This window comes from Photinus pyralis, unplaced genomic scaffold, assembly GCF_008802855.1.
Source record: "Photinus pyralis isolate 1611_PpyrPB1 unplaced genomic scaffold, Ppyr1.3 Ppyr1.4_LG7, whole genome shotgun sequence".
NCBI classification, from domain to species: domain Eukaryota; kingdom Metazoa; phylum Arthropoda; class Insecta; order Coleoptera; family Lampyridae; genus Photinus; species Photinus pyralis.
Window position 1 is genome coordinate 5,671,849 of NW_022170738.1, and position 18,072 is coordinate 5,689,920.

Genomic DNA, 18,072 nt, shown 5'->3' on the forward strand with positions numbered 1-18,072 from the left:
TTTTTTGTCTTACCGGCTGGAGGATTGTCATAAAGTGTTGGCCATCAAAGCGCTGCAAGGAGAGGTGTTTGTCGGCGTTTCCTAAGTTTGTTTTCAACGGGACTCAGTTTGAAGTTCAGTTTTTTTTGTGAACGTCTTTCTCTACCCGAAGAGAAGATGCTGCGATTACCCGATGTCGTTAATGTAAAGTGTCATTTGTGTTAATTGAAAATTTTAACTGTGCACGGATACCGTTTGATTGGATATTTCAATTCCCGGTCAAGTGTTGTAAGTAGTTAAGTCATAATTTTAGTCTATTGTTTGTGTTTTTGTACCATTTTCCTTTAGTAATTTTCACATTAATTTACCTGTGTTTCATTCACAACGACTTCATTTCTAATTTACCTGTGTTTTTGTTGGATGCTTGCTCAATGTCAATTTTAGTCATTTAACATTTTGCAGTTCAGTTTGGAGGTTAAGGTATTTTGAGTTGACCCACTATCTGTTAGAAATTAACAGTTTAACTGAGAGCAGAGTCGAACCTCTCCTCTGTATTGGGTAGAAGTTTTGGGCCGTGATCATAATAAAAGGTAAAGTGCCTAGTTAGGTTTTTGTTTTGGTGTTTTGCATACGGTCTTTCTGGCTTACGGATCAGTGCACACAGCAATATAGTACTCATTACCCGAACCATTACCTCTATACCCGTGGGCAATGAAAAAAATTAGAATAGATCATGTACATTTGGAAGTAATAATTATCTACAAATGTGAAAACTGTCAACAGACGTCGTTTTGGCTTTTGCCTTATTTTCTTTTCGAAATTCACGGAGGTCCTATAAAAAGTATGGAACGTAAGTCGGTTGTAATTTACGCATTAATATGCACTATTATTATCCTAATTTCATGTGGGTGAAATGGAAATACTGTACCACGCCTGCCAGACAGTATAGAGGCTAATAACCAGCGCATGGGGAGCTCAATTTTCTCCAGAACTAAATGCAAAAGTGCAAAAAGATACAATTAAAACGGGGTCGAAATTTCCATGTCACTTAAAGATTCATGAAATAATAAATTAAACAAAATAAAATAACATTAGGCATAAAAAACCCAAGCTCGCGCGAGTGCATAATTGCCATGTTACATATAACCGGAAAATAAATATTTACATAATTAATAACCCTTCATTTGTGTTATTGGATCTAGTGTTTACATCCGCAGGGTATTGCTTCGCTTTTTGATGAACTGGATGTAATAACAGGTTGCAGAATATTACTCATGCGAAATATTCGCATTCTCTGCTCGTTGAAAAAGGGCATTTAGCTAAACACAAAAAATCATATCGAGCTAAACATGGTGTATGGGCACCTGCTTTTAAAATTGAATCGAAGCACAGATTACAACAAATGGCACCGCAATGGAAATATTATAATAATACTGAAGGGACGCAGGAAAACAAAGTATGGTCATCCATTTATCAATAAATTTTCAAAGCATAATAATGAGTACATTTATATTTTAGGCAGATAGACAGAAGGCAGTGTTTTTTCCAAATATCCAATATAAAATCTTTTAGCATATCATGGAATGGAAGGAAAAGCGGCATTGTATAAAGATTAACTTTCCGACGTTCCGCTTCATATTCTTGTACTTATAATTACTTTCACTAAGTATAAAAAGACAGATATTGTCCAAAACATTGGCATTCACGACGAAAACTTTTCTTGGCTGCCTTAGAAAATAAATCTCCCGAAAAAAAGAATGACAGAAAGTTATCAGAGTTTTATTTTTCAGGGATTCAACGAATTGTCTCGCAGGCGTGCCGTTTCCTTTTCTAAGAAAATAACATCAATGGGAAGCAAGTAAGTGTCTAGAGTATTTTTGAGCATACTGAAGTTCTCAGTCGAGGATTTACTCGCGCAGTGTACCGCGAAATCTAAGGTAATACCGGCTTAACGATTTTGACATGGCTTTCAAGTGGCGTGGGCATAGACAGTGCGTAATTAAATGTTAACTCTGAACACAAAACCTGCATTTAAAACTCATGTGTTCAATTCTAAAATATACATGTCAAATGCACCTGAAGATATGCAACTAATCTTACTTACTTTCATCAGAAAAAGAACTTACCATGATTTAATTTTAGGTAGGAAAATGTAATGTTCGTAATTTAGTTTGAGAATTTGAAGTTTCACAATTGTCCGTATTGAATTCAATAAATCAGAGCAAATGAGAAAATTCCAATATCTGAAAAAACACTATAAACTCACTTTATCAACTACTGCCTTGTAAGAGTTGAATAATAGGGGTCAATGGTTTAATACCTCACTCATTTTTAGATAAGTATTATGAAGGGGATAAGGTAAACTATGACGTTTGATTGCGAACTAAAGACTTAATTTATGTACTATGACGATCGATTTCGGGTTTTCATCCCATGCTCGGGCCCAGTTGCAATTTATTGTAAATAAGCTACATAGTTTTTGTACCTATAAAATGTTACCGTCAATTATAAAATTTGAAAATGAAAGAAAAATAACACGTTGTTTTAAGTTAAAATGGGTTTTAATGGTATAGCGAATGGTTTCCGATCGATCACCAGACTAACAATGCTTAATTCCATGCAAAAATAATTCCCTCCATCAATAAGTAAGTCCACTTATTTAATGGTGGAATAATAATGGCGGAGACTCTTTGTCAACTTTCAAGGCTATCTATAGAAAAGCTGACTTACCTTATCTTTTCCCAAAGACTTCTTAATTCGCAGCGTAGGATATGTGACTTAAAATCAACTCCTTTTGGCGTGTAAACCAATACCAGCTTCGATAATGTGGCGACAGATACGATTTAAAACAATGAACTCACTGATAGACATGACGCAGATGACTAAAAAAGCTCGTCGGATTACAATCGACAAAACAAAAACTTGAACTTGACATGAGTAATATTTGTTTGGTTAAGTGTTCTTGAAAGCTTGATTGTTTTTAACCTTAGAAATTGTTCTTCGAAATATTTCAATGGAAACAAATGGCAAAAAATTTACATAAAATAATCGCTCTCATTCAACTTACCAACCGAAGAATTGGAAACTACTTGAAGAGTACTTTTTTATGTAGGTAACATGTTATACTCTTAAACTTTAACGATTTCGCCCTTCTAACCATGTTTCTTCAAAAATTGACCGTTTTTCAAATTTTGTTCAGAGAAAATAAATCGCGCACATGCTAAGATTTCTCTACCACATAATTTTTGTAGCTCCTTTATCGAAAAAAAGAAATTTGGTATTAACCTTCGCCAAATGTATTTTTTTTTAAATTTCAAATGGCAGCTCTCCCCCTAAACAAATTATAGCTCTGGAAGCAGAAACACGAAAGCCGCCATTTTAGACATTTATTTAAGATTGCTAGATTTTCTAGCCTTGTTGTTCGTAAATCTATCCAACACTTTTTCAATAATCAACATGGTAACCATATTGTAGCGAGTATTCTAGAAATCCAGGTACACATTCAGGCACCAAGAATGATCGGCGATAAGAAATGAGAGCGAATGTGATGCGTTGCTTCCTAGAAATGCGATAAGCTGACTTCGGAGGTATTCGGATTTCTCGAGAATGTACGAGAACAATCTAGAAAAATTTGCTATATAAGCGAACCTAATCGCGTGTCACAGCAAATCTTAAATCTAAATCTTTTATATTTTTATCATCTAAAATGGAATAAAATCTACTTTATTTAATAGAATTTTGTAAGGTCTAGAACTCCTATCGCATTCAAGTTTAGAACTCTTTAGTACGTCTCCATTACATCATTTTTAGGGTATTCTTTTCCAAAAATTATATTCATTATGGCTGGCTGGCTGTCCGACTGAGATCTCAGCAATTACAATAGCTAGAGACTTCAAACTTTCACTAAAAGCTTTCTGATGTAGTGTAGATATGCCGGCTCTAGTCTATTTTTAGTTAGATTACTTGTGAGATCGATAATTGAAGAAAATAATTTCGATATGGTTTTCAGAGTGCTATAATTTTACCGTTAGATAGCGCTACCGGTATAACATTTTAATTATTAGCGCATTTTTGAAAAAAAGTACGCCATTATATTCGTTATGGCTGGCTGGCTGGCTGTACGGCTGAGATCTCAGCAATTACAATTGCTAGAGACTTTAAATATTCACTAAAAGTTTCTGTTATAGTGCAGATGTGCAGGATCTAATCTATTTTGAGTTAGATTACTTGTGAGATCGATAATTTTAAACTTTGCATCTGCATTACCAAAAATGCGCTTTCATCATGCATATGCTGATTTACAACTTGTTCTGTATAAAATTACAATTATCTCACCGCACTTGACGCTAACGCTGGCTGAGCTCTTCACATTGAAATTACATGATAGCCCAAACAAAAATGTTAATTTAACAATGAACACAAATTGAAAATTAACAAACGTATAAATGTTGAAGAGCAAGTTCTATACATCAATTGGTTTTCAAATTACTTTTAATTCAGAAACAAGGCTCCGACTACCGCATTTTCATTTCCCACGTACATAGTTTTAATGAGGCAGGTACTTCCTTTATGTGGAACAGTTTAATGTCTTGCGCTACTCATCAATTAAATGGCATTGGACACGTATTTAATTACTGTAAGCAATTTCATTATTGTGAACCTAATTAGAACTAGAAAGCATTAATTTATTTGGGAGTGTAATTAATTGTGGCGATGCGCCTTTCTTGATGTAGGTAATTGTGTTAAAATGTGGTACTAGTAGAATTCCAAATTTAATCGTGATAAATTTCGTTGAAAATTTAGATTGGTAAAGGACCTTAATATAATTTAAAATAAACCTTTTAATGTTTATAACCCTTGATAGAGCTTACAGAGATAGCACACTTTTTAATGAGCTGGTTACGGTTGGTATTGATGTAGACAAGACAGAATGCGTTGTAGTAGGTTGGTACTAGTGGTATGATAAACAAAACACTAGATAGAAATTATTCATGGGAAAAATTGTAAAGTATAAACTGTTTAGATTTATTTTAGTGATTTTTCATTTAATTTATTTTAACATGTACGTTTAAAATTACAGCTCTTACCGCTCTTTGGAAAATGAGGACTATACCTACGTATTGCCTAACTCCAGAAAATTGAACAGTTTAATGCTTTGAAGGATCATTCGGGAGGAAATAGTGTGAAAGTGTGTGAAAATCAAAAGTTCTATAAAACAAAAGCTTAGGTTCTCAAAAAAAATGTTTTTATATCCTCTGTATATTTACACTCCTTGAAGTGTTTGGCTAATGTTACAGAAAACGTTCAACTGACCCTACCGCGGTTAAATAATGGTCTTATCTAAAATTGACGGGATAATAGTAAAATAAGTTTCGGAGTTCGAATGAACGAGTGATAGAAAGTCTTCTTCAACGAATGATTTATACCAGGGATTCCCAAACTATTTTCCAAAATGAACTGATACATTAGGCCCCGATAAGCAACGTTCTATCTCTATTTTTTCCCTATTGACACAAAATACTCACCAATTTAAAAACTTTGTGGTTGGTTGGGTAGCACCTTTAGGTTTATTAAAAAGCGCCCTCTATTGAGCAGCAGTATAAACATGTACCGTTAAAAACTTTATGTATAAATGCATTAGATGTCGGGGCAAGCGCTAAAGTTTGCACAATTCGATTTGCTTATTATTGATATCAGTTGTAATGTACCTATTGTGAAGTTAGCCAGAAGCATTGAATAAGCACCTTCACTTTGCAGTGTATGCAACACACCTTACACCAATTGCAGGTTTTCCTATGTAGTTATACTTCTTTAAGGTGTTTATTCAATGTCAGAAGTTACTTGTAAGAATTGTGAACATGAAATACGATATAGCTCTGTTCACACAAGCAGTCTCACGTTATCCATTGAGTAAATACACATCTTGTGTATTCTTAAGTTAATAAAGGTTTTATTGGTTGTAGTATTATTTCTAATTCGATACGTTACATTAGTGATATTATATCACTATGACGTAAAGTGCGATCACACATTGTTTAATTGAACAATGGATCTTCTCATTCGCGACATCTATAAGCGTCATTTTACATTTTTTAGAGGTACATACTGCTGCGTAATAGAGGGCGCTATTCAGTATACCTAAATTAAAGTCACTAAATATAGAAAGTACCGCAATCCATTGGGCTCGTGTGTTAGAGAGAGAACGCATGATTTTTGCCCAAAAATGGCGGAAGTTACCAGATTCTAGTAAGTTTAATGTTAGGGATTGTTCCACCTGTTTGGAGATATCTGTATATATTTTTATAAAACATGACAGTACTATGAAGTTAGGTTATAAAGAATTACAGCTATTCAGATTTTATTTGTCAATTTTTTAAGTTGGCAGCAAATTTGCCCAAAAATGGCGGATGATTGCGGTACCTTCTATATCTAGTGACTTTATCCCTAAATGTACCACTGACCTCATTTTTTATTGAGATCAGTGAGGTGTATCCATGAGATGCATAAGGTTAGCATTCTGTTGTGTGTGTATGTAGGAGAACACAATATTAATGAAATTAATTACCATAAAATCACAAGTGACCCCTACAGAACGTTTATTTATATACATATTATCAGTTATAATTGCACAAGAGGTTTGTATTTTACCGAGTAAATTTGGGTTGTTTAGGTAATGAAAATCTGTTGCCTAGCAATTAGACGAGAAAAACTGTCAACTAATAAAAATGCGACACCGCAGGTAGGACAATTTAACAAACAAGAAATTCACCAACTAATCAATTATTGACAGACGTCAAACGTAGTCATATGGGAAAGGATAATGCGATAATTGGTTCGAAAATGAATAAGTGAAAAAACCACTGCATTTGTCGCTGGAAAAGTTGCAGGTAATTTTTATGCCGCTGTCAAAGTGACAATTTCATTGCGGCTTATGCGATTTTTTATACATGAGTTGGATTGTCAATAGGGAATGCAATACCGGGATCGCGGGATCCCGAAATCCCGCAGCATTTTTGCGGGATTAATCCCGCATATAAATGGAGCGGGATCCCGCGGGATATGCGGGACTGAGGAATTTGTCGACCAAAGGGAAGACTCTGTTTGCTTTGTTAATGAAACGCATAACGGAGAAATTATTTTTAAAATAATTGTTAAACTTTTTTCGTTAAAAATGTACTATGATTTTTGAGGCACTTTGGAAGTTCACCTTTTTGTGCTTTACTGGTGATTTTTTTGAGTTCTAAGTTACGCTGAAGGTAATTTTTTGTTGAATACTTATTGTGATAATTAGCGAATTATTTTAATACAGAAGTTAACGCACAAAATTGCTTATTTGCCACTTTATTTAAAATTTTGCGGGATCCCGCAAATACCGGGATTCCGCGGGATTAACATCTAACGATCCCGCAAATACCGGGATTGAGATTTTACTGCGGGATTGCAATCCCTAATTGTCAACGTAGAACGTGAACGGCTTATATATACGAACAAAGATCGTATTTTAAACGTAGGGTATAAAATGGGTCTACAAAAAAACGTATACCATACTACCAATACCGAATTTATCCTTTCAAAAAGGTTTAAAACCGTTTATTAAACGTAAGTATGTTGGTTGGGCTGACAACGACAATTTTGACTGCCGTTTTGACGTAACGTTCCATGGTGCAAATACAACATTGTCATGGTGAGTTTAGAAAATGGTACCTAGTACCCCAATAAGGCAATAACGATAACATAATATAATGCATGCTAAAATATTTCGCAAAGTTGCTATGAAATCAGTAGGTAGGTACCTATTATATCTTACACATTAATCTTCGTAGCATAACCTAAAAATAAGAAATACAGGAAAGAACTCAATTCCCAGAACAAACCAAAATATAACAACAGTTTTTTATGCGCCCTCCAGGCTACATCCTCAATTAAAAGAGGTTCTTAAAAATTCACACTGGATTAGTTAGCTATTCTGCTTCTCGTCGGAACTAATAAAAAAATTACGAGCTAGGCACATTAAAAAAATGCTCGTTTCATCCCAATTTCCCAATGTAAGCGGCGCCAACTAATTATAATTTTTGTCTAGGGACTTATAAATTAAACAGCACAAAGAAGGTAAGAATAATAATTAGAGCATTATTATTCGGCGAGGAGAAAATTAATATTAATCCTGTAATTAATACGTTTTCCGTCATTAAACAAGAAAAACCTCTTCAAAACATTATTCGCTATGGCAGTTTAACTTTACGAGCGCAATAAATAAAGGCATCAATAGTTTATAAGGGCTGTTGAAATGAGGGCCATGAAATTTTTCCTTTGCCATGCAAGAAATTAATGCTCTTATGATCCCACTTCATACAATGAGGATTAATATCTACAGAACGCGTAAGTTGAGGTATATACAATTAGCGCATAATTAAGTTTATATTGGTACTACGGTGTTAATTAACACAAAGGGATCACGCCATATTCAGCCCTGTGCCCTGTATCATAAACATAATTCCTAACCTACATATAGACGTGGGTTAGATTCGTGTGACCTATCACGAGTTAATACATGAAAGTTATGGCATTCGTTATGGCATAGTCAAAAAGGAAATAAGTTTTGTAGCTGACAACAAGAATAACGCTATACGGTAGCGGCTTTAGTTAGAAAGAGAAAGACAGAACGCGATAACGTAGGCGAAATGCGCAAGTGAAATTCCAAATGCGGGAAAAACAAATGATCGATTTTTGACGTTTTGAATTTTTTGTTTTGTCTTGAACATCATTTCGAATATTTTTTGAAATGGCCTGTGTGAATTTGGTCTCACAATCTTAGGACGCAAAAATTTCATTTCTGACGATTGCATTTGGTTTGCGCGATGTCGGTTTCAAAATTACGATAGAATCAGATTTGTGGGGCCAAATTCATTTTTACAAATAATTATTTTTTCACAGAGCGGTATCTGTTTGCGCCCACGCATTTTTTCAGTTATGCCAAATACCTACAAGCTTCCATACTGGTCCCCATTTTTCAAATTTGACGGTTCTTTTCTAGTGATAGTTTGCGTTTGGTTTTCTCATGTTTGTCCCCCCGTTTCTTTCTTTCCATAACCGCGCCGCGAATTCGTCCTTCTTCAGTCATTCGAAGCTCTCAAGCCGACACCCTCCATAATGCAAATTTTTATGACTTGCATGACCCTAAGTTGGATGAAACCATCCCCTCGATCTACCGACACGTCGATTATAACGTGATCGAACTGAGCTCATCGCTGTGGAAAACAAAACACTGTATCTAAGGAGGCCACTCCCTAGATACTTACCCATCAAGAAGTGATGGGCTTAGACTCTTACCGTATGCAGTTTCCATCTGCAATAGAAATATTCTTTCGCTATTGCCACACAATGTTAGAATAGGAACTTTTAACGACAAAAAAATAAAGAGAACGTAGAGATGTTTAGGCATTTAATGTACGGAGTCCTGGTCCACCACGGCTGAGAAACTAACGGCGTCACTTTCATTAAGGACAAAATTATACGCTTTATCACCTAGCCAGGAAGTTTTTATCCCCCCTGGTTAGAAAATGTTTTCTAGATAGATTTACATCGTAATTTTACTTTGAAAGGTGTCCCTTTATTCCTATTCCAGAATTAAGTTTTCTGAGGAAACCCCTCAATTGGCTCTGCAGCTTTTGTGACTGCTGGGAAAATATTAAAACGCATACACAGAAAATTATAGGACCGATTGCCTGCGTTGGGCTCAAATAAAGCGCCAAATTTAAATATCCCTTCAAAATCTTAATCGATACGTTACCTGAATTATACCTCTAAATTAATAATTGCTGCAAGTAATCGTCTGCTTTATTTGTCATGCAAACGTTATCGGTTACAATTTAACGAACAAGGTACTTCTTTAACAGAACCACCCCAATGCTCGTACCGTACAAAAAAATTACATCCAAAATCTGCAATACCAGTATCAGAATAAAATCCAATTAATTCAGACGAGTACAACCACGCTTCGCTACGTAAATACGCTTAGATAAATAATCTAGAACGCTTTTTAGCTTGATGACTGGAATTTTCCACTTCAGACATCAACATCTTTCGCAAAATAAGAACCTGTCATTTCAACGACAAAAGCAAAAGTGATATTCCCTGAATTTAACTACTCCTAACACACTAAGAGCGCATTCAGTCATCCAAACGAAGAGTACATTCAACGAAACTCCTCCAAATCCTACGCTCTATCTTCGCATTACTCCTGGATGCCTCTCCTATGTGAATGATCGTCCTTCAGATTATTGGAATGACACGCTTCTGACTTCTCTGAAGCTTATTCCAGTATCTTCATAAATTTCAGCGTTCACAGCAGAAGCTTGCAATTGTTCTGTCCCGTACAGCTTTGCCACCTTTCCAAAATCTTGTGCAAGTAACCGGTTTTAATCTGGCAGATAAGTCTCTTTTTAGCGCATTTCCACAAAAATTAAAAAAAAATGCGCTATTGTGGCCACTTTGTCCGTCCGTCCGTCCGTCCGTCCGTCCGCTCGTTTTGCGACGCTACTAGTTCTTTATCTTAAGAGCTATTGTTCTACTTTTTTCGCTATTTGGTTCGTTATGGTGTCGAGTCTTGTACCAAGGAAGGAATTTTTTCTGTACCGCTTACAAAAAAAGTTATTGTAAAAAAAAAAAAAAACCGTTTTTTACATGTTCCATAATTTTACACTTTTGCCGTTTATTAACGATCCTAGAGATCGTTTATAATTTTGCATTGCTATCTGTCGCCTGCCGGTTGGTCTCTCCGTCTGTTCCTTTGTCTGTCTGTCCATCTATCTGTCCGTGTGAACGATAACTTTGTTTAGAAATGTTCGATCGCTTTTACATCTCCGTTAGTTATGAACTGAATTGCATGAAATTCAATATGGGCATAGCTTTAGCCATATAATACGCAATGCCAAAAGTTGAATCGAATCGATTCAAAATTCACAGTGCCCTTTTCGCATCTCGACCATTTATAAACCGAATTGCAAACTTTTTTACTTATAAAAGTATTTGAATGAAATTTGATACATAGGCACTTGGAATAAAGGAAAATCAAACGCCAATTTCAAAATTTGGTTTTGCGCATGCGCAGTGCCAACTTTTTTCTTTATGGAAGAATTTAAATGAAATGTGATACTTAGGCGCTTGGAACAAAGGAAAATCTAACATTAGTTTTAAAATGTAGGTTTGCGCATGCGAAGTTCCAACTTTCTTATTTAGAAAAGCATTGAAATGAAATTCTTCTCATAAACTGAAATTGAAGTTGCACGTCAACAATGGATTGCCCATGTACGTGTCTTTCATATTTGTGGCCGGATTTTTACGATATTAACAGAAGTTGCATCTTACAAATGGGAAATGAATGCAAGTGGAAATGCGCTTTATGTAAATCGTTTACGATTACTTTTTAACTTGTTAAACTTTTCGTGTCCTCATTTCTCAGAATAGGTAGAAATGGCGAATAAACCGTTTAAAGACGCCCACTTATGGAGCCGTTATACCTCCGAGGTCACCGATAACGCCCTTTTTACTAGTTCAAAATAGTTCATCTGTTTAATTTCCATTATACATTCTCTGTTAGCTCTGTTAGCAATCTTACAACAGTTGCTGGATTCCCCACAACTCAACACACGCTAATCAATGACATGTGAAATAGTGCAAAGAGGGAGTTTAGTCTACAATATCTTTTCTGGTAACGAAACTTACGTTAACTACTCCAAACCCGAAACTAAATAACAATCGACCGTTTCCGTCGTTGAAAATGAACTGAAGCCAACAATGCAAAGCTTTTTTCTTCGGATTTACTTGAAATGTAGCAATCGTAGCTTCAGAAAATCATAGAGCCGTGAATGCTCGTTATTTCCTTGTCGGCGTTGTGTAACTAATGAAGTTCCACTCACCCAATGAATAGTAGAAAATGAAATAGTGAATGGAACGAATGATAAGGGAAACGGTAAGGAAAGCAGCTCAGATATGTAGCCGTCAGTTAAAGATAATTCGGTTCTTTTATAAGGAACAACGGAACAAAAACAAGTGAAACCGTCTAGTAAAAGCTGAGTTCCAACACGATCAAGAACATTTATTTGTCTCTTGTTTCGTATGATTTGAAACTACACAAAGGTATAGCTAGCGACTTCAAATAATGAGTCAAGAAAAAAAATTTTCGGAAAAATACCCCAAGGGAAAATAACCGCTATTGGGTCAAGATCGGGCATTTTGAGTTATTTTGTAAAGTAGCTTCGCGGACCCCTATCTATATTTATTCATAATTTTGAACGTATACATATTGTATTTTGTTAAAAATTGACGGAACAATTTTCGCGAAATATTCCAATTCATTAGCATTTTACGCGCAGCGCGGCGCTTGGTTTGGTCTTAACTTTTTAACAACACTTTCTCTGTGTAGTTAAGAACTTTTTTAAGTTCACATAAATTGGGCTACAACTGAAATTAATGAACGCACTAAAAATCTTTTTAATTAAATTGCCCAACTGAATAAAATTAACGAATCTTTTGACAAATTACATGCGCGAATTACCAGCTGTAGTTTTCGACCCTCTCATCCCCACTGAATCATTTTTACCGGTAATTAAGTTTGAAATCGACAAACAAAAGCTTTACGGTGCGGAATACAAAGTTAAGGCAAACTTTGCCAATATTTCAATGTCAGATTGACTTTCTAAGAGTTTGTCACTAATAGGTTGCTGAAAACTCTTAAGTGGATGACAAGGGTTAAGCGATATAATCTCACAACGCCAGAAGCAGGTAAGATGATGTAAGTGAAACTACTTTCAAAATTATATTTACCGAAACAAAATTTTAATTATAATTTCTCAAGGAACGAGTACGGCCGTTATCACACGCCGAAGCGCAGCAGGGTAAGTTTGAGAAGTTTTCATTATACAGGAATTATTTACCTACTGTGTTACCAAGTTCGTTAATTTCATATATTACATTATGAGGGATTATGATCTTTGCAGGTATAACTGTAGTATATATTATTAACAGCCACTTAGTTATGTATACCTACACATGGCTTGAGTGTGCTCAAACACTTACCCTAACCTATTTAGTGGATACCACTCTGACCCTAAATATCTTTTAAGCTGACACTTTGTTTCAACGTGCTAATGGCATCTTTCTGAAATGGACTTTTTGTAATAAACAACTTAACGGAATTCCTCAAATTTAGTTGCTTTGGAAAATATTGAAAACGATATTGATATTATCCTTTTGTAGGCCGTGTGGGTGTACTTGACTCTCTTGAAGTATTGCAATAACGTCAATGTCAAGGATGCTTATTATATAGCATCCTTGCGTCAATGTAACCTTTCTTGTTTTTAGCGCATTTCCACAAAAATAAAAAAAAATACGCTATTGTGGCCACTTTGTCCGTCCGTCCGTCCGTCCGCTCGTTTTGCGACGCTACTAGTTCTTTATCTTAAGAGCTATTGTTCTACTTTTTTCGCTATTCGGTTCGTTATGGTGTCGAGTCTTGTACCAAGGAAGGAATTTTTTCTGTACCGCTTACAAAAAAAGTTATTGTAAAAAAAACAAAATAGTATATTAAGATACAAGTGTATAATCAAGTCTTTAAAGCACGCGCAACGAGTTTAAGGGCACGACGCAAAGCGGAGTGCCTTTAACGTTGCAAGTGCTTTAAAGACTAATTATACACGTGTATCTTATAGTATTTTTTTATTATACCTGCAGTATAATCTAAAAATAGGAAATACAATGAAGTCATATTGATGTTATACTCGAATACATGTCTAATTAAGTGGGCTGGGTGTTCGTAATTTCACGATTGCCATGGAAATGTCACTTGACGTTTGCTTACAAAAATCATCGTCTTTGTGAATTAAACGATTTCCGTTGAAAAAGATAATACACCGCCCATTAAATCGATTGTTGTAAAATCTAAACAAACGTTGGTAGGTGTAAAATCCAACTCCAGTAAATCCTATTATAAAGAATATGAAAAGTTGTTTCCATGGATGAATAGGAAGTTACTTACGAATACAGTCTTAAATGCATCCATAATGCTGGCATATATGAAGGAAATGTCAAAGGTATTTAAATCTTCTATATTTTGGTGCATTCATTCAAAACTTTAAAGCAATGCTGCGATTAAAAAAGTGGACCAGATTTGGAAGCATACCCTAAATTACGCGCGTTTGTGAAAGCTTCAACCAAAGGATAGGTACAAAAGCCAGAGAAATGTTCTGCATTTACAGAAAGCGACCTAAGAGGATTTTTTATTTCATCCAGATGACAGTTTCAAAAGTCATACTTGAAGTATCGTTACTTAGAAACTTTAAAGCACGTGTGTTTTAAAGGCCCTTTTTCGCACGCATTTGAGTGTTTAAAACGGAGATTGTGATTCAGGTATAATAAAAAACCGTTTTTTTACATGTTCTATAATTTTACACTTTTGTCGTTTATTAACGATCCTAGAGATCGTTTATAATTTTGCATTGCTATCTGTCCGTCTGTTCCTTTGTCTGTCTGTCCATCTATCTGTCCGTGTGAACGATAACTTTGTTTAGAAATGTTCGATCGCTTTTACATCTCCGTTAGTTATGAACTAAATTGCATGAAATTCAATATGGGCATAGCTTTAGCCATATAATACGCAATGCCAAAAGTTGAATCGAATCGATTCAAAATTCACAGGGCCCTTTTCGCATCTCGACCATTTATAAACCGAATTGCAAACTTTTTTACTTATAAAAGTATTTGAATGAAATTTGATACATAGGCACTTGTAATAAAGGAAAGTCAAACGCCAATTTCAAAATTTGGTTTTGCGCATGCGCAGTGCCAACTTTTTTATTTGCGGAAGAATTTACACGAAATTTGATACATAGGCACTTGGGATAAAGGAAAATCAAACGCCAGTTTCAAAATTTGGCTTTGCGCATGCGCAGTGCCAACTTTTTTATTTATGGAAGAATTTAAATGAAATGTGATACATAGGCACTTGTATCATCGAGCGCCAGTCTCAAAATTTTCTTTTGCGCATGCGCAGTGCCAACTTCTTTATCTATGGCACCATTTAAGTGAAATTTGATACTTAGGCGCTTGGAACAAAGGAAAATCTAACATTAGTTTTAAAATTTAGGTTTGCGCATGCGCAATTCCAACTTTCTTATTTAGAAAAGTATTGAAATGAAATTCTTCTCATAAACTGAAATTGAAGTAACACGTCAAAAATGGATTGCCCATGTGCAACGCTGTCTTTCATATTTGTGGCCAGATTTTTACGATTTTATCAGAAGTTGCATCTTATAAATGGGAAATGAATGCAAGTGGAAATGCGCTTTATGTAAATCGTTTACGATTACTTTTTAACTTGTTACATTTAACGACCACTTACGTCGTTGTAATATTTCAATGGTAAATTCTGAAAAGTTGATGTAACCAAAGAGTACACTTTTTCATGTAACTATTATGGTAAATCCGTCGTGGTTGAATGAACATACGCATTTTTAAAAGTTTACAATGACACTAGCTATTTATGTGACAAACCGGCGCATAATTAAGAACTTTTTGTGTGATCAAACAAGGTGCAGCTGTTTCGCCCTCTATACGGCATGATCTTATAATAGAACTTGGTATTAAATTAGTATCAGGTGTCTCATTTTATTGGGACCCGGAATATAGGCACATTTACGGTTTTAGAAGACAAGTCTATATAGCCGACGATGATAATCAGAATCAAATCAATTACATTAAAATATAAGGATGATATTTTTGGATGAAGTAAGGTGTTTTTCATGTAAAGCTATAGGACACGTTGCGGGAAAATGTCTCCAATCTTCCCAAATTCTTAATAATCAAATCGTTAACGAAGGCACAGGAGAAATAATCACTATGACTAATGTAGATGCCAAATGCACCTCCCAATATGCTACACCTACCATTATAGATGCAAACATTTGTGGGACCTCTGTATTTTTAAAAACCGTTTTGCCAAATGTGCTCATTGTTCAAGCTGTAGCGCGGCGGGAAGGGGCACAATTTTAGTGCTTGCTTACACGTAACATTTGCCTTCCATACTTTTTTTTCTGTCACAATCGGAATAATAATTGTTGTCACCACTACTAAAAATTATCTATTAGTGCTAGTCGGAAGCTATAACATTTACCTACTGGAATTAAATGGCTGTCAACACGTTTTTTGTTACAAATTACAGATGAAACTGAACGAAGCATTTTTTTAATAATCATTTGCATCACTTACTGGTTGAAACTGGCAACTGAAACACATCTTTATCCACTTACCCATACCACCCTTTAAATGCCCCGATAAGGGATAACACTAACATTTCTCTCTCAGCATTAGACACTTAGGACAAGCACTGTGTAAACGTGTGCGTATTACGTAAACGTTACTTTGTCACGGATACGTATACGTATGCTGTGAGTTAAGGTTGCTTTAGTTAGGACTGTGTTTTTCTAAGGTAGCGTATCTGACGTTTAGAATATTCGGTTACTCTGATGTCAACATTTTTAAGAATCGAAAATGGGTAAATTTAAAGGTAAGTAATTTAAAGTGGGTTAGGTGTAGGATAATTAAATATTTAGATTTGTTTAAAAAAACGCAGACGCTGCTTGGAAAAAGTTATGTTTAGCTGGAGTAATAACAACTGAAGACTATTGGAAAATATGTAAAAAACGAACATTGCACTATAGCAGAATTTGCTCCTACAGTCGAAAAAAATTTGATTTATCAAAATATTCAGATGACGATGCAAAAAATTTGTTTCGATTTACACATTTTCAAATTTATACACTGGTAAATTTACTGCGGATCCCACAAAATTTCACTGTTCATAGAAGTCGATGTACTGGTAAGTGTTCCTAGTTAGGTTCAGCATTTGTATGGTACTTGATCACACAAACCAACTTATTTCCAGGAATAGAAGGCTTTAGTATATTAAGTATGGAGAACGGTAAGGGATTTTTACCGTTCGAAGACAATTGTTTGGAGGAGGAGCGAAGCGACGACTCCAATTATTGTCTGAGAACGGTAACCCTTAACGTTCGACGTGCTTATAACATTTTTTGCGCGATCGAAATTAAAATTATGCAACCAATATAAATAGGCACTATGAAATTAACGAGCAGAATAAATCGAAATGATCGAAGTGGTATGGTGTACATCACTAGGCAACCAGTTTAAATGTCAAAATTGAAATTAATAATTTCATAAAAATGTGCATGTGTCTGATGTACTTTACTAGCTTTGCACTTCCTTTATGACTTTATGAGCGTCTTGCTATAGGAAACAACAGCACAAATTGTACGATTAATGTACCTAACAATAATTAAAGATTAAATGTAAGACTGTTGATTTTTAAAAAGGCGTCGGTAAGTATTTTTGCTGTTCTGTTTTTAGATCGGTAAGTAATTTTGGCGTCGTCGTAATCATAGCAACTGGTAAATTCTACGTACTGTCATGGAAACACCCATGGTAAATACTCAGAAATAACCGATCGCGCAAAAATGTATATTACTTCGCCGCTTAAGCTATCCAAATAGATTATGTGATCTTGTGAACATCTTTCATAGAGATCCGTCTACAATTTCACGAATTTTCAATTACATGGTAAAGTTTGTTTATTTTAGAAACAAACACCGTGTTCAGTCCTTAAATCAATGCTGGATACTTAATAGATTGGAAGAATTTGCGCAGGTGAGATTGTCATTAATACCAAACTCACTAAATGTTTGTAATTAATTCTAGTGTTGCGTAGCAGCTGGGTCAATGTATCCAAACATTATTGGATTTATTGATGGCACTGCGAGAGCCATATGCAGGCCAAAATACAAACAGAGAGATTTCTATAGTGGCTACAAAAAGCAACATATGCTGAAGTACCAAAGCATTGTATTTCCCAATGGGTTAATTGGTAGGCTTGATGGCCCATTTATTGGAAGAAGACATGATGCAGCTATTCTTAATTTAAGTGATATAAGGCTAGAAATGGCAAATGTATTCTCTACACCTACCACAAACTATGCCTTGTACGGTGACCCTGGTTATTCCAATTCCCAGTACATTAAAGTT

General features: G+C 35.2%; 1 protein-coding gene across 1 annotated transcript in view; it reads left to right on the forward strand.

Moving 5' to 3' along the window:
* Positions 1-1,768: 1,768 nt before the first annotated feature.
* Positions 1,769-18,072, forward strand: part of LOC116175350 (5-hydroxytryptamine receptor 1D-like) — a 174,914-nt gene continuing 158,610 nt past the window's right edge. The window contains exon 1 of the mRNA XM_031493421.1: positions 1,769-1,837. The gene's annotated coding sequence lies outside the window, so the exon portion shown is untranslated. The remainder of the gene's footprint in view (positions 1,838-18,072) is intronic.